Below are 18,124 nucleotides of genomic sequence, written 5' to 3' on the forward strand. Positions count from 1 at the left end.
GAAACTTAAAGGGAAATAGACTATTACGATTTCAGAGCAGCTGTAGATATCTTCTGGAGCTCAGTATAACCAGTTGCTCCCATAGACAGATCTTATGCCCCTTAGATGCAGTGATTACAATGCTCAATACCTATTTTAATGACAGCGCAGCCTATGGGATGTGACAATGTGTAACCCATGGCAATGAACTGTATATTGTGCCCTCAAGTGTAGTATTTCAATCTTTTCAAAGGCTGGCAGAGCACATACTTGGTACTTGGCCAGATATGAACTGTTAAACTGCTTCATTTCACACATAGCAAATGGACGTACCGAGCAACATTTCTAATCACGCTCACTTCAATCAGTACAACTTGTCTTCGCATAATACAAGAAAATAATGAATATGTTACACTCTCCCACATCAGGCAGCATGCTCAACTTAAACAGAATAACTTCTAACTACACTCCTGTGTTCTTCTTGCAGCCTTTTGCTGCACTGGAGTGCCCTTGCAACTTCCAGTTTAAAAAAAGTTGCCTATGTTTTTGTGCCTGCTTTTTTTCTAATCGTCCCGCTGTTCACAACCTGAGAGGAGGGCCTATGCTAGACAGCCCTCGTTGTCTGCCAACAACTAAGAATCTGCTGACATAATGGGCTGGATTTTACGTCAGGATCCATGGCGGGGATGGGCCTAACGATGGCCCTGGACGAGGACCTGGACATCGGCAGGGCCCGGCCCAGTATTACCAGCGGCGGTCAGGCCTCGTGGCATGCTGCTCGGCGATGGGAGTGCAATTTAAATATTTAAATAAATTAAAATAATTGCATTAATGAATCTCATGTCTCTCCTCCTGATGTCCCGTCGCGATCTTCCGCTCAGCGGCCGGCACTGCTGCACCTTCGGATCCTCGTCCGGGGAAATGAAGTGGAACACTGGTGGGGAGGGGGGAGGAGGTAAGTTTATCAGTGCAGAGGTGGGGGTGGAACAGGGTCAGATTAGTGTCATGGGTGCAGAGGATGGTGGGAAGGGTTGAAGTTGAAAGTTTGGGGGGCAAAGGTCAGATTGTAAAAATAAGTGTTTTGGGGAGAAGGACAAATAATTAATTGAATATTATTAGGGGGAGTGGAGGAGGGGCAAAAGAAATGTATTTATTTATTTTTATTCACTTCACCTTTAAATAGTCAGATTTCCCGGTAGAGCTGACAGACCTTTAGAAATGGTGTCAGCGCCTGCGCACAGGCAGCTGCGCTAATGCCAGGGATGGACAACTCACTCCCTCCACGTGATCAGGGGAGTGTGGCCTACCCCAGTTATTTAAATGAGCTGCCGTTCTTGAGATCAAGGTGGCTGTTTGGCATGCAGCCCGCATGTTCAGCCCAATGTTTATGAATGCTCCTCGATTACCGAACAACAACTGGTATTTATACAGCACCTTCAACATAGGAAAAGAAACCTAAGGCCCTTCACAGGAGCATAATCAGTCAAAACTTGACAATAAGCCAAAGGAGGTAATCAGAGTGCTGACTAAAAGTTGTTTCAGAGAGGTAGGGTCATAAAGGAAACAAGACAGGTAGAGAGGCAGTGAAATTTAGAGAGGGAATTGTAGAGACTAGGCTAGATGTATGAAGGCATGGTTGCCAGTGATGGGGCAAAATGGGGGATGCATGAGAGGCCAGATCTGGAGGAACTCAGGCTTCTCAGAGGAGTGTTGAGCTGGAAAAGTCTACAGAGGGACGAAGCCATGAAGAGGTTTGTACATGAGGATGAGAATGTCGGTGAAAGGTAAACAGGATTTGGAGTAGGTTAAGATACGGGCAACAAAGTTTTGATGACCTCAAGTTTATGGAGTGTGGAGGATGGGACACTGGACAGGAAACCATTGGAATTGTCAAGTCTAGAGGGAAGAAAAGCTTGGTGAGGGTTTCGGCAACAGATGGGCTGGAGTAGATTTGAAAATGTGTGATACGATAAAGATGGAAGTAGGCAGTTTTTGTTCTGGAGAGGATACCTGTGAAGAGCGAACCATAAAATTTAAGTTGGGAAAATTAAAAAAGATGCAGACAATTAAAGAGAAATGGTAGAATCAGGCGTGTATTTTGGAAAAACTCAAAAAGCATTTCAACACACTGCCAAAATTTGCCAAGGCTGAAAGAAATAGGGAAGAAGTGACGGACAAAAATAAAGGGAAGGAAATTCAAGATGCAGGCAAGTGACAGAGCAGCCCAGAACCCAATTCTGTGATTGCTGGCTGTTGAGGTGGATGAGTTGCTGTAAACGTGGTTGCAAGGAGGGTGGTTCTCTTTGCCATTCCACTCTACCATCCCCATATGCTAGCATTACAGCATGCCTGCAAGGATGTGCAGGCAAATTGGAGGCCACGCCACTTGTGCCAGCTCAATGCTGCAGGGGTTAGCAGCAGATGGCACAGCTCTGCACCTGGCTCCTCCCATGATCCAGCTACTTCTTCATGGTTGTTACCAAGTAAGCATAACAAAGCCTACAAATATGATTGGGGGCACCGCGGTGATTGTGGCCAACCAAGGTCTTGAATAGTGTGTGTTCAATTCCTGTGTGTGGTATTTCAGACTATTTATTTGAAATGGGTGAATGACCTTATTAAAATAATGCACAGCAATTTAATGTAAGTATGGTAACCAATGTGCTAAAATAGCACATAGAAGTTCTATATTGTGTGAAATAATGCATGAATTTCATAGTAATGTAATGCAGTTTGTAGGGTTCATGAGCAAAATACTGCAGATGCTGGAAACTATAATAAAACACAAAATGCTGGAAATACTGATGAAAGATCACAGACCTGAAATGTTGGGCCGGATTTTCAAAGTGGAGGCAGGAAACAGGAGGCCAGACTGGTTTTTGGTCAGAAACCTACCTCCTCCGGGAAGAGGATTGTAATTTTCAAATGGGAAAGCCTTAATTGGTTTGGAGATGGGTTTCCTGGACTATTAAAGCCAGTGGGATTGAAAATGGCAGTGGGTCAGATCAAATATGGGGCTCATGTAGACTTTCACAGCAGCCATTACTGAGACTGCTGGTTGTCCTGAGGGAGAGATCTGCCTTCCACAGAACCAAAATAAAGTGAAATGGCACAGGGGAGCTGGAGGCCTGGGATCAGGGGCAGGGCAGACCCTTGCTTCATTGATGCCGACATGGATCTAATGCTGGAGGCCTTGAGGGAGAGGAGGGAGGTCCTCTTCACAGAGAGTGGCAAGAGGAAGACATTTTGTCGTACAGCAGGGGCACCACTCTGTTCTGTGTTATCCCCATCTGCCCTCCCTCTTCCTCCTCCTCTCTTACCTCCTGCTCCTCCACCGATGAACTGTCTCCTCACTGTCCTCAAGGTCCACACCTTTCTAGAGGGCCATGTTATGGAGAATACAGCAGATCATCACAATGGCTGAAACCCTCACAGGAGGGCATTGGAGGGTGCCACTCAACTGATCCAGGCACCAGAATCGTATCTTCAGAAACCTGATGGCCTGCTCAATGGTTGGCTTGTTGAGCAGGTGGCATTGGCTGTTTCGCCTCTGTGCCCCTGTCTGGGGCTCCCATCGAGAGGTCAGTAGCCTTTTCCCCTTGGAACCAGTCATGTACTTTGATGGATGAAGTGAAGGACCAAGGCAGCCTGGACTCATGGAGTCATGGCAAATGAGTGCATACATGGAGGAAGCTCTTGTTGTGGTTGCAGACCAGTTAGACATTGAAGGAGTGGAAGTCCTTCCGGTTGATGGATCTCACTGGCCGATCGCTGGGTGCCTTGATGGCCACATGGCACAAGTGATGATGCCGTGCACCTAAGGGATCATCCAGCAATGATTCAAAACCCAATGCCCTCTATGCCAGGGCAGGCCATTTGTATCAAAGTGGGTGTAGTCCCTGCACTCCTGAAAAGGGCATTTGTGACCTGTCTGATGGCCTAATGAGCTGCTGACTGCAAGATGCCACCTAGGTTCACAGCTGATTCCTGGAATGACCCAGTTGCATCGAAGGTTAGGGCGACAGGGACCTTGATAGCTGCAGATAGGGGACTGCCATGGCGGCCATGAGGCCTCAGGTCATTGCAAGATCAGAGCACACAGGACTGAAACCATCTGCCTGGATAGGTGCAGCCTCCTATGACTCTGGCACTCTGTCGTTTGCAGGTAGCTGACTCTTTGGGCTGTGCACCCGATGGCTTGGGTAGCACCTTCCTCCCCTTGCAACCCCCTGCTCTGCTCCTCTGGCCTCCTGCTGATCAGAAGGTTGCATCTGCTGTCGTACATCCTGGCTGCTCTGTCCAATGGCAGAGTTGGCTATTCCCATCTGGCCTCCGTCAGCTGGGCATCGCTCATCAGCAGGCCTTCCTGTGCCATCCCCACACCCCCATGCACCCCCCTCTCCCTGCCCCCTGGTGCCACAGTGATGTCAGCAGGCTCATTTCCTTAATATAAAATAAAAACAAGAAATGCTGGAAATACTCAGCAGGTCTGGCAGCATCTGTGGAGAGAGAAGCATTTCTCTCATTTCCCTATCCAGTTTCATGACACTCTCCAACGTAACATCCAGCTTCAACAATATCCACATGATCACACATCTGAGGCAGTTAAGCTTTATTTGCTGCCTTGCTTTAAATTAAACAGCCATTTCCATAGCCCTCACGTCCCTCCACATTGCTCATGTCCTCACTACCCTGCCATGCTCCCCCCAAAGCGTTTCCCTGTTCCCAACCTTTTAAAATAGCTTCTTGCTCCTGACAAGCCTGTTAATGAGCTCTTTAATGAGCTCAACAGGCAATTAATTGGATGCAGGCACCCTACCTGTTCCCTCCCTACCAGCTAAAGTTTAACGACAGCATTGAATTCCGAAGGCAGCGGGACCCAGTGCTGACCTCCGAGAATGTGATCTTCAAATCACGCTCGCTGCCGTCCCCCACTCTCAGCCAGGATTGAAAATCCAGCCTGTTAACTCTGTTTCTCTGTCCACAAAAGCTGCCAGACCTGCTGAGCATTTCCAGAATTTTCCGACTCTATTGTAGGGTTCATAATTTCACTTCAGGCTAGAAGTAGCTGTTGGCAGTATTTGTATGTGTTTACCCATTTATTTTAACATAGCTAAAAGAACGGACACAGGAATGACCTACACTTGCATTGAGTGTTTGTTAATACTATTAACAATCATTTCTAAACTAATATAACTACATTTAATAAGCATTGAATTTGAAATATATTTTTAATTGTCTCACACTGAAGCCGCAGTTAATTTAGGTCATATTATTGAACAACAACTTGCATTTCTATAGCACCTCCACAAGAGCATAATCAGACAAAAATTAGGCTGAGTCAAGCAAGGAGACATTAGGACAGATCAAGCAAGTAGATTTTAAGTAGTGTCTTAAAGGAGGAGAAAGAAGAGGAGAGTTTGGAAAGGGAATTCTACAGCTTAGGCCTCGACAGCTAAAGGTACAGCAGCCAATGGTAGGGTGAAGGAATTCGGGGATGCACAAGCAGCTAGAATTGGAAGAATGTTGAGCTCTCAGAGCAATGTAGGACTGGAGCAGGTTACAGAAATAAGAAGGGACGAGGCCATGGAGGGATTTGAACACAAAGATGGATACTTAAAATTTGACATGTTGGTTTACCAGCAGCCAATGGAGGTCAGCAAGTACAGGTGTGATGGGTGATGCACATGCAAAGTATATTAAAATATCTGTTCTTATGCCAAATAAATCTACAACAATAAAAGCCATTTGGACACAAAATACGAGCCTATAAAATGATAGGTTTTTAAATTAAAGGAAATGCTTAATCACAAATGAACTACTGACTTCATGGCGAAAAGTAAGATTGCACTCTCATTCAGTCATAGTAGAGGAAAGTCTGTATGATCCAGAAAATCTGAGGGTACTTCCCTGGCATGGACCATTTAATCTTGGCATTGCATATATGTGTGCTTGCGCCAGAAGAAAATGAGGTAGGCAAGTCTAAACAAAACTTGTGGCAAGTACTGTAGTTCGAGAAATGCATGGCCAGTCACACAGACCCGGTTAAAGCTGCATCATGGCTTTGCAAAATATCTTGTCAATATTAGTAACCCGAAATCAGTCAAGCGCAGACCTCTGTGTACTCGATTTGATTGTTTAACAGGTCTGTTGGAATCTCTATCAGATGTTATAGCATTTGGACTGAGTCTGTTTGAAAACAGATAACAGCTTTAATAATGAAGATCTGATTATATCCAGATGGTGCCCAGTCAGACTAAACACACACTAAAGGAATCGTTCGCCCATTCAAATTATTACATCAAGACTGCCTGTTTCACGAACCTTCATTTGTGAGACTATGTGGTATGCTTTCCTTTGTTATTTTTAGCAAAAGAAGTAGAAGTGATGATGAAGGCATTTCCCCTTCATACTTCTACCTACTGCAATTAGTGAATAATATCACATTGTGACTGTCATTCTGGAGTTATACTTGACTTAACTTTTGGGGGTAGAGAGACACTGAGAATGAATTGGTTTGGATAGAGTTATAAAGTGTGGAAAGAAGGAATTTGGTAGGGCCAATTGTCTTTTCTCATTTCATGCTGTCTGATATACTTGTTCTGCTGTGGAGAAGGTGAAAGTTGGGACCTTGAAAGAAATATTTCCAGTATCTTGACCAGGAGCCTGTTAGTCCCTAGGTAACTCCCTAGGGTGTCACGAATAATTGTTCTCTTCTGCATGTGTTCTCAGCCCAACCATTTTCAGCTGCTCCATCAGTGATCAGTGAGCTTCTAAGGTCAAAGTTCACTCACAATTCTGCAAGATTTAGTCCGGGGGTCACAGACCACCCAAAAAGGGGGTCAAAGTCATAAAATAGAAACAGAAAATGCTGGAAATACACAGCAGGCCTGGCAGCATCTGCGGAGAGAGAAACAGAGTTAACGTTTCACGTCTGTCACTGTTCAGGTCTGAGCAACTCTGTTGCTCTCTCCACATATACTGCCAGACCTGCTGTGTATTTCCACTACTGTTTTTATTTCAGATTTCCAGCATCCACAGTATTTTGCTTTAATTTTAGTGTCAAAGTCATAGGTGGTTTTAAAATGGTTTATTAGTAAGCAGCAGTTTAAATTCAATGATGTATTAGCTAAATTGGCAGAAAATATATCTGACCCATAACAGGTTGATTGGTTTACTGATCCCAGAACTTATGGTGAGGCAGAACGGTGGTAACTGTCTCCTCACCGGATGAGGCAGGAGAAGTGTTGGTGGCCTCTTTGTTCCTAGTCTTCTTGAGCTAACTCAAGTTTTCGGCCGAAGCCAGCATAGATTCCACTTCAGGAAACTCTCCCTTTTACTTCTGTCTGAAGAAGGTGAAGATGTCCCTCCCGAACACCTGTTTACATACCTTATTTCTAGAGGCTGGTGGGTATCCTAGGTCCTCCTCTGCCCATCACTCTGCTCCCCGAAGTCACCTTCCAGCTTATCTCATGCTTGGTACTATTTGTTATCTTCTGTCAGACACTTGTCTAGATATGAGGGTACAAAGCCCCCTCTTATCAACTCAGGATGTCTACATGGAGGCCTGTACCAGGAGAAGTTGTGGGACCTCGATATTGTATTTCATTGTTCATTTATTGTTCATTTGATATGTAATGTATTGCTCATTTGAGGCCACCACGTGCATAGGGTAGGATGTGCAGTGTGACACTAGAGGCAGTCAATAGTAAAAGTTCAGTTTACAGCAGTGACCCAAGAGGTAGGGCTGTGTGTTTCTTCCAGAGATTTACAATAACAGATCTACAACGTGAGATCTTACAATCGATATGACCATCTGGAGAGCAACGTTCTCCTTGGCTGTTATCTCTGTCCCTGGCTGCTAAGAAATTGTTTTCGAAGAAAGAAAAAAAACCTTTTGCTAGGAGATCACAATTCCAGCATTTCTACTATGACAGCTAATTCTACAAAATTCTCAAACCTACAATTCCACAGCACTCAGCCCCATTTTCAACTCTTCTGATAATGGCACAGCCCAAGCCAGACTACAGCAGGGTCTGCTAAATCTCTTGGCTCGGACTCACAAGTGACAGGTAGCATTCACACCACATAAATAATAAGGTAATGACTATTCTTGAAGGAGGCAAGCCTCTGAAGCCCAGTGGAACCTATGCACCATTTATAAAATTCAATCCTGATCATAAAATGGCATTCAATTGGCCTCTTAATTACCTGTCCGCCGCATCATTGTCAGAGCTCCGTCCTCCATGTTTACCATCATTGATAAAATCGGGATGGGACATCAATGTCCCAGCCTGATTTTATGTCCCCCATGCCTCCGTTCCCATCCCCAACATTCCCATAAAATTCAACCCTGTGATTCTAATCCCACCACAGCATGTCAACAATTTCTACACTCAACTGTCAGATCGAATGGATCAGTATACTCAGTCAAATGGCAGTTATAAAACATGGACTGGATCTATAAACTCCTTTTCCCTAGAGGCTTGTGTTCAGAGACTAAACAATGGTCAAAGTATGGAAACAATGAATAATCACTCATGATAATGGTAACAGATGCATAGGGTGAAGCAACATAATATCCCGGTTTAGTGTTTTATATAAAACTGTTAGTGATAGGGCTTATAGCCTTGTTATGCTATGTAATTCCTGCATGAGTATTTATAACTCTGTAGACTTGCTAGTAGACAGAGATGGACCTGGAACAAAGGAAGGTAAATGGAGCTGATGTTCAAATCAGCCATGAACTAACTGAATAGCAGAACAGGCTCGAGGTGCTGAGCGGCCTGTTTCCATGAAGTAAAAAGGTACGCATAAAATATCAATCACTTGCCAAAATGTTCTATTAAATTTGCTAACTCAATGCACCAGAAGAAAAGGCATAAAAGTAATTTTGTTTTTCCAAAGTTACATTTTTCTTGTACATTTTTTCTTCAAATTTATATTGAAATATTAGCCTTTGAATGTCCCATAAAATTTTGCAAATCAAAATTAGGGGCGGCACAGTAGCACAGTGGTTAGCACTGCAGCCTCACAGCTCCAGGGACCCGGGTTCGATTCTGGGTACTGCCTGTGCGGAGTTTGCAAGTTCTCCCTGTAAACACGTGGGTTTTCGTCGGGTGCTCCGGTTTCCTCCCACAGCCAAAGACTTTCAGGTGATAGGTAAATTGGCCATTGTAAATTGCCCGTAGTGTAGGTAGGTGGTAGGGAATATGGGATAACTGTAGGGTTAGTATAAATGGGTGGTTGTTGGTCAACACAGACTCGGTGGGCCGAAGGGCCTGTATCTCTAAATATAAATATAAAATGCAATCATAGTTGTTTCATTCCATCTCGTTATACTTTGGCAATATTTTCACAAGTATTTCATGTAATTTGAATAATTGTTTCTTTTTCTAGCTGACTCTTCTTGAACATACCTTTAGGAAGGCCCATGAGTTTGACCAAGACTATCTCCGATTTATCAATTCCAGCTTGTTCCCTTCAAAGTGTCTGCTTTGCTGGCTCACAGTTTTCTTCACTGTAAAGTCCCAAATGACTCTATGTACATAAAGTTGCCATGTAACAACAAATTTTGCCAACAAGTTTTGACCGCTAGTTCACCGCACTGAAAAATATGCTATCCTAGAGTTATTTAGACATTATTTCAACAATACACTGAAGGAATCTATTGTCAATTGTTGACAAATTCTGAAACCTAGTTACTAAATGAGTTCGCAACAGTTACCAACAAAATGGTTGACAAAAGTTAACATAATGCTGCCAAATATATCAGGAGGTTCTTTATTTGTGTAAGCAATTTGGTGTTAAGTTTTCAAGCTTTATGATGTTGGGAAATACTGGACATTAATAATATCTTGAGATGTGTTAACCGATGTAAACAAATCTCTCGATGCTATCTGCATGGTCCAAAAAAGAAAATCAGCTACTTGTTCTATGATGTTCTTCTTTTCACCAACTAGGTTTTAATCTAATCAAAAAGGAAATTAATATTATGTGAAGAAGTGTGAAGTGATGCACTTTGGGAGGACTAATATGGAAAGACAGTGTACTATAAATGTCATGATTTTGAAAAGTCTAGATGAGCAGAGAGACCTTGGTGTCCATATAAACAAATCCTTAAAGGTGGTTTTGGCAAGTTAATAAGGTGGTTAAAAAAGCACATTGCCTATTTGGGTTTATAAATAGAGGTAAAGATATAAAAGCAAAGAGATCACACTGGAACTTTACAAATCACGAATTGAGCCTCAGCTGGCGTATGTTGACAATTCTGTGCACAACACTTCAGAAAAGATGCAAAAGCATTGGAATAGGGTACAGAAGCAGGTTTACCAGAATGTTACCAGGGATGAGAGACTTCGGTTATGAGGAGAGATTGGAAAAGTCAGGACTGTTCTCCTTGGAACAGGGAAGGTTAAGAGGTGACCTAATTGAGATTTTCAAGATCGTGAGAGTAGATAGAGGAAAACAATCCCCTCTGGTGACTGGATCTATAACCAGAGGCCATAGATGTAAAATATTTGACCAATGATCAAGAGGGAGGATAAGGAGAAATGTTTTCAATTAGAGAATTGCCAGGATCTGGAATACTCGACTTGAAAAGATGGTAGAAGTTGATTTCATGAATAACTTTAAAAGGGAGTTGGACAGGTACTTGAGCAGGAGGAACTTGCAGGGTTACGGAGAAAAGGTGGGGATGCGGGATGAAACATGACTGCTCTTTCAAAGAGCCAGCACAGGCACAATGGGCTGAATGGCCTTCTTCTGGGCCATTAGTTTCTATGATTCTATGGTCTTGCAATGACATTGTATCTTGTTTGAATACTTTGGATTAGTAATTGGACCAGAATAGAATCATTAACATGATGTCTGATTTTTAAAAAACAAAGTGCCTCCTGACAACACAGCCCAGTGCCGATGTCATCCGAGTACTGCCAGCTTCGCATATGCGCAGAACGGACCCTTGCTGTCAGTATGGTGCTGCGCATGCACAGCCGGCTTTCCAGGACTAATTTGCGCGTGCGCGTGAAAGCATCATCGTCTATTGCAACATCCGCTCGCTGCTCGCTCCCGAACGTGCCACTTCCTCCCCTCTGCTCTGCCCCTGCTTCTCCACTCCTTCCCACTTCTGTTCCCCACTCCGTCCCGCTTCTGTTCCCCACTCCCTCCCGCTTCTAGTCCCCACTCCTCTGCGATCGCCGCCTTTCTTCCCCCCCAAGGGGGAATCAGGGGAGAGAGAGAGTGACAAGATAGGCAGGGAAGGAGAGAAGCTGCGAGGCTGGGACCGAGTGGCCCACAGGTTGTGGGGGAGTAGGGTGGTGGGGTGCTGATGAAGCGGGGAGCGAGTGGCTGAGATAAAAGCAGGCCAGGCGTGGAGCAAGCGGTGAGCAGACGGGCGCGGGAGGCAGTGGCGAAGAGAAGCGCGATGGAAGGAGGGAGTGGAGTACTGTTGGGGGTGGGACGGAGGTGGCAATCACAGCCACTGTGGGCATTTGGGTTTCATTTGTTTTTGTTTTTGTGATAATCTGAGCAGCGCCATCTTTAATCCTGGCAGCTGCCTGAAATGTTGCAGAGAGTGACGTTTCAGTGCATGGGGCTGCATTTGCACATGTGCAAGTACTGCACTACCTAGTGGTTGCGTTGTCAGCAAACACAGCCTTTAAAAAAAGGAGATTTTTTCGTAAAAAGGAAAGGCCTAACACAGCTCATTCTTGAATTCAGATGGCTTAATTAAATATGGGGAAGAGAATTCCAAAGTCTAATGACCCACTGAGAGAAAAAATTCCTCCTCATCGCCATCTTAAATGGGAGATCCCTTATTTTTAAATTGTGTCTCCTAGTTCTAGACTCTCCTACAAGGGGAAATATCCTCACAGCATTCACTCTGTCAAGTCGCCTCAGAATATTATGTGCTTCAATAAGATCACCTTTCATTCTTCTAAACTCCAATGAGTAATGGTCCAACTTGCTTAACCTTCCTCACAAGATAACCCCTTCATCCCGGGAATCAGCTTAGTGAACTTTCTCTGAGCTGCTTCCTCTGCAATCATATCCTTCTTTAAGTAAGGAGACCAAAAGAATTAGGAGTGTTGTAATGCATTACCACAAGTGGGTATTGGAAAGATGTCAATCACAAGATTTAAGACAGATTTCAAATTTTAAAACTTGAAGAAGAAAAATGTTAAAAGTTATGTGGAAATAACAGGAGAAAAGGTTTAGAGTAAATAGCCCCCATGTGGAGCCATCACTAACATAAGCAAGAAAGGCTGAATGGCCTCTATCTGTAGTGAAATCTATAGGATTGTTATAAGGAGTACTTTCATTGTTGTCTTTTAAGTGTCCCATAACAATTTGATTAAACTAATCCTACTGAGAGCAAGAAGTAATTCCTTTCACTGTTTCCCTGCATCTCTGCGCCAACTCAATGGGTGGGTGGCACTTAACTGCAAGCTTCCTCTATGACTGTTTGCAGAATAAACAACCATAATTTGTATCATTTCTGTTCCTGGATGCTGACTTGCAGCTGTCACTCATTAAATAACTCATTGCTGTCCAGTTACACATGGGATGTCTACAGATGAACCTGATGAGCTTATGCTGATTTTGTGACGGAGCCAACTCACTAACCCAAAGCTGGCTCAGTCAACCCTAATTCCCATTGTATGTAGTTGATATTCTATTCATTCCCCACTGTTTCTTACACCATTTCTGTCAGGGCCATATTGGAATTTGCCAAGGTTAATGTTCAACACAGTTGTGGACCAGCTTCCATTTAATGAAACTGCCTGAATTTAGTTATGCAGCATTATACAACAATTAATGTAAAGCGTAGCCCTGTGGATTCTTATTGAGGCCTCTTGAGCAGTCTCAAGATCTGTTTGCCTGTTATAAGATCATAATAAGATCATAAGAAATAGGAGCAGGAGTAGGCCATTTGGCCCCGCAAGCCTGCTCCGCCATTCAATAAGATCATGGCTGATCTGGTTGTGGCCTTACCTCCACATTCCTGCCCCCGCCCCCATAACCCTTGACCCCCTTGTAGATATAAAATCTGTCTAACTCAGCCTTGCATTTATTCAATGACACAGCCTCCACTGGTCTCTGGGGAAGAGAATTCCAAAGTCTAATGACCTGCTGAGAGAAAAAAATCCTCCTCATCTCCATCTTAAATGGGTGGTCCCTATTTTTAAATTGTGTCCACTAGTTCTAGACTCTCCTACAAGGGGAAATATCCTCATAGCATCCACTCTGTTGAGTCCCCTCAGAATTTTATATGCTTCAATAAGATGACCTCTCATTCTTCTAAACTCCAATGAGTATAGGCCCAACTTGCTTAACCTTCCTCACAAGATAATCCCTTCATCCCAGGAATCAGCCGAATGAACCTGCTGAGATATGCAATCATATCCTTCCTTACGTAAGGAGATCAAAATTGTACACAGTACTCCAGATGCTGTCTCACTAAGGCCCTGTACAGCTGTAGTAAAACTTGCCTATTTTTATACTCCATATCCCTTGCAATAAATGCCAACATTCCATTTGCCTTCTTAATTATTTGCTGTACCTGCATATTAACCTTTTGTGATTCATATACCAGAACACCCAGATCCCTCTGAACCACAGAATTCTGCAATCTCTCTCTATTTAAATAATATTCTGCTTCACTGTTCTTCCTGCCAAAGTGGACAAGCTGACATTTTCCTACATTATACTCCATCTGCCAAATTTTTGCCCACGCATTTAACCTATCTATATCCCTTTGCAGACATTTTGTATCCTCCTCACAACTTGCTTTCCTACCTATTCTTGTGTCATCAGCAAATTTAGCTACAATACTCTCGGTACCTACATCCAAGGCATTAATATAGATTGCAAATAGTTGAGGCCCCAGCACTGATCCCTGTGGCACTTCACTAGTTACAGTTTTCCAACCCAAAATCAGCCTATTTATCCCTATGCTCTGTTTCCTGTTAACGAACCAAGTCTGTATCCATGCTAATATGTTATCTCCAACACCATGAGCTCTTACCTTGTGTAGTAATTTTTATGTGGCACCTTATCAAATTCCTTTTGAAAATCCAAATACACCACATCTACTGGTTCCCCATTATCTACCTTGTTAGTTACTTCCTCAAAGAACTCTAATAAATTAGTCAAACACGATTTCCTATTCACAAAACCACGTTAACTCTGCCTGATTGTATTATGATTTTCTAAATGGCCTGCTATCTCCTTAATAATGGATTCAAGCATTTTCCCTACGGCAGATGTTAGGCTAACTGTCCTAATATTTCTTGCTTTCTGTCTCCTTCCCTTCTTGAATAGAGGTTTTCTGGGATCTTTCCAGAATCCAGGGAATTTTGGAAGTTTACAACTAATGCATCCACTATCTCTGCAGCCACTTCTTTTAAGATGATTAGGTCCAGGGCACTTGTCAGCCTTCAATCTTGACAGATTTCCCAGTACCTTTTCCCTAGTGATCGTGATTGTTTTAAGTTCCTCCCTCCATTTTCCTTCTGAATTTTCAACTATTCTTGGGATGCTTCTTGTGTCTTCTAGAGTGAAGAATGATACAAAATACCTGTTCATCGCTTCTGCCATTTCCTTGTTTCCCATTATTAATTCCCCAGTCATACCCTGTAAGGGACCAACACTCATTTAAGCTTTCTTTTCCTTTTTATATTCTTGTAGAAACTCTTACTGTCTGTTTTTATATTTCGACCTCACTTTCTCTCATACTTTAATTTCTCCTTCCTTTTTTTAGTCATTCTTTGCTAGTTTCTAAAATTTGTCAAATCGGAAGACAGAGGGTAGCAGTGGAAGGGTGCTTTTCTGAATGGAGGGCTGTGACTAGTGGTGTTCCACAAGGATCAGTGCTGGGACCTTTGCTCTTTGTAGTATATATAAATTATTTGGAGGAAAATGTAGCTGGTCTGATTAGTAAGTTTGCGGACGACACAAAGGTTGGTGGAGTTGCGGATAGTGATGAGGATTGTCAAAGGATACAGCAGGATATAGGTCGGTTGGAGACTTGGGCGGAGAAATGGCAGATGGAGTTTAATCCGGACAAATGTGAGGTAATGCATTTTGGAAGGTCTAATGCAGGTGGGAGGTATACAGTAAATGGCAGAACCCTTAGGAATATTGACAGGCAGAGTGATCTGGGCGTACAGGTCCACAGGTCACTGAAAGTGGCAACGCAGGTGGATAAAGTAGTCAAGAAGGCATATGGCATGCTTGCTTTCATCGGTCGGGGCATCGAGTATAAAAATTGACAAGTCATGCTGCAGCTGTACAGAACTTTAGTTAGGCCACACTTAGAATATTGCGTGCAATTCTGGTCGCCACACTACCAGAAGGACATGGAGGCTTTGGAGAGGGTACAGAAGAGGTTTACCAGGATGTTGTCTGGTCTGGAGGGCATTTGCTATGAGGAGAGGTTGGATAAACTCGAATTGTTTTCACTGGAACGATGGAGGTGGAGGGGCGACATGATAGAGGTTTACAAAGTTATGAGCGGCATGGACAGAGTGGATAGTCAGAAGCTTTTTCCCAGGGTGGAAAAGTCAGTTACTAGGGGACATAGGTTTAAGGTGAGAGGGACAAAGTTTAGAGGGGATGTGCGAGGCAAGTTCTTTACACAGAGGGTGGTGAGTGCCTGGAACTTGCTGCCGGGGGAGGTGGTGGAAGCAGATACGATAATGACGTTTAAGAGGCATCTTGACAAATACATGAATAGGATGGGAATAGAGGGATACGGTCCCCGGAAGTGCAGCAGGTTTTAGTTTAGGCAGGCATGAAGGGCCGAATGGCCTGTTCCTGTGCTGTACTATTCTTTGTTCTGACCTACCACTCTTCTTCACAGTATTGTATGCATTTTCTTTCAATTAGATGCTATCCTTATTTATTTTTTATTTAGAGATACAGCACTGAAACAGGCCCTTCGGCCCACCGCGTCTGTGCCAACCAACAACCACCCATTTATACTAACCCTACAGTAATCCCATATTCCCTACCACCTACCTACACTAGGGACAATTTACAATGGCCAATTTACCTATCAACCTGCAAGTCTTTGGCTGTAGGAGGAAACCGGAGTACCTGGCGAAAACCCACGCGGTTCACAGGGAGAACTTGCAAACTCCGCACAGGCAGAACCCAGAATTGAACCCAGGTCCCTGGAGCTGTGAGGTGGTGGTGCTAACCATTGCACCACTGTGCCGCCCTTAACTTACTTAGTTAGCCGCGGATGTTATATCCTTCTCATTGTCTTTCTTTCTCAATGGAATATATCTTTGCTGAGAATCATGAAATATCTCCTTAAATGTCTACCACTGCTTCTCTACCATCCTACCTTTTAACCTATTTCCCCAGTCCAATTTAACCAATTCTGTCTTCATACTCTTGTAATTGCCTTTATTTAAGCTTAATTAACTAGTCTTAGACCCATGTTTCTCACCCTCAAACTGAATGTGAAATTCTATCATGTTATGATCACTCTTGCCTGGAGGCTCCTTTGCTATGAAGTCATTAATTAATCCTGTCTCATTACACAATACCAAGTCTAAAATATCCTGCTCCCTGGTTGGATCTAGAATGTATTGCTCTAAGAAGTTGCCCTGAATATACTCTATGAACTCATCTTCCAGGCTACCTTTGCCAATTTGATTTGTTCAATCTGTATGAAGATTAAAACCACCCACAATTATTCAGTACCTTTCTTACAAGCCTCCATTTTTCTTCATGTATACTCTATCCTACAGTGTGGCTACAATATAGGGCCTATAAACTACTTCCACTGGTGACTTCCTTCCTTTGCTATTTCGTATCACCACCTAAACTGATTCTACAGTTCAGAAGGACAGGAAGAAGGGAAAAGGTGGTGGGGTAGCTCTGTTATTACAGGATAAGATTAGTACAGAAGTGAGAGATGACCTTGGTTCAGAAGAGCAAGATGTGTTTTTTTTGTAATTCATTCATGGGATGTGGGGGTCACTGGCCAGGCCAGCATTTATTGCCCATCCCTAATTGCCCTTCAGAAGGTGGTGGTGAGCTGCCTTCTTGAACCGCTGCAGTCCATGTAGGGTAGGTACACCCACAGTGCTGTTAGGAAGGGAGCTCCAGGAGTTTGACTCAGCGACAGTGAAGGAACGGCGATTATAGTTCCAAGTCAGGATGGTGTGTGACTTGGAGGGGAACTTGCAGGTGGTGTTGTTCCCATGCATTTGCTGCCCTTGTCCTTCTAGTTGGTAGAGGTCGCGGGTTTGGAAGGTACTGTCTAAGGAGCCTTGGTGTGTTGCTGCAGTGCATCTTGTAGATGGTACACACTGTTGCCACTATGCGTCGGTGGTGGAGGGAGTGAATGTTTATGGATGGGGTGCCAATCAAGCGGGCTGCTTTGTCCTGGATGGTGTTGAGCTTCTTGAGTGTTGTTGGAGCTGCACCCATCAGGCAAGTGGAGAGTATCCATCATACTCCTGACTTGTGCCTTGAGAATGTGGACAGGCTTTGGGGAGTCGGGAGGTGAGTTACTCGCCGCAGGATTCCTAGCCTCTGACCGACTACAAGAGCAGGTCCCAGCCTTGGTCACCTTTTGCAACCACGTTTCTGTAATGGCTATCAGATCATACTTATTTAGTTTTTTGTGCTATCAATTCATCTGTTTTGTTATGAATGCTGTATGCATTCATATACAGAGCCTTTAATTTCTGTCTTTAATTCATTCTTCCAAACTCTGACCATATCTGCTAGTGCACTCTAAAGTTTGTATGCTCTGTCCCTTCCTGTCATCCAATGCTTCTCCATGTAAACTGTCCTATAGCCTTGTCCTTTCTATTTAACTTACAAAATCACCCCTCATGTGATTCCTCCCCCCCATTATTTAGTTTAAAACCATCTCTGTTGAGATGAGAATTGAAATAGAGAAAATTTCCTGGCCTGAGGGAACATGCAATTAAGGGTCAGGAAATTAGACAAGGGCCAGAATTTTACGCCACCCCAGCGTGCCGGATGGTGGTGGGGGGGCGGGTAGTGTAAAATGGAATGGGAGACTCTCGGAGGCCTTCCCAACCCACTCACGCCACCGTCCCACTTTACATAGGGCTGCCCGCCCCAGGCCAATCAAGGCCCTTGAATTGCCAATTAA

This window comes from Heterodontus francisci, chromosome 2 (assembly GCF_036365525.1).
Source record: "Heterodontus francisci isolate sHetFra1 chromosome 2, sHetFra1.hap1, whole genome shotgun sequence".
Lineage (NCBI taxonomy): Eukaryota > Metazoa > Chordata > Chondrichthyes > Heterodontiformes > Heterodontidae > Heterodontus > Heterodontus francisci.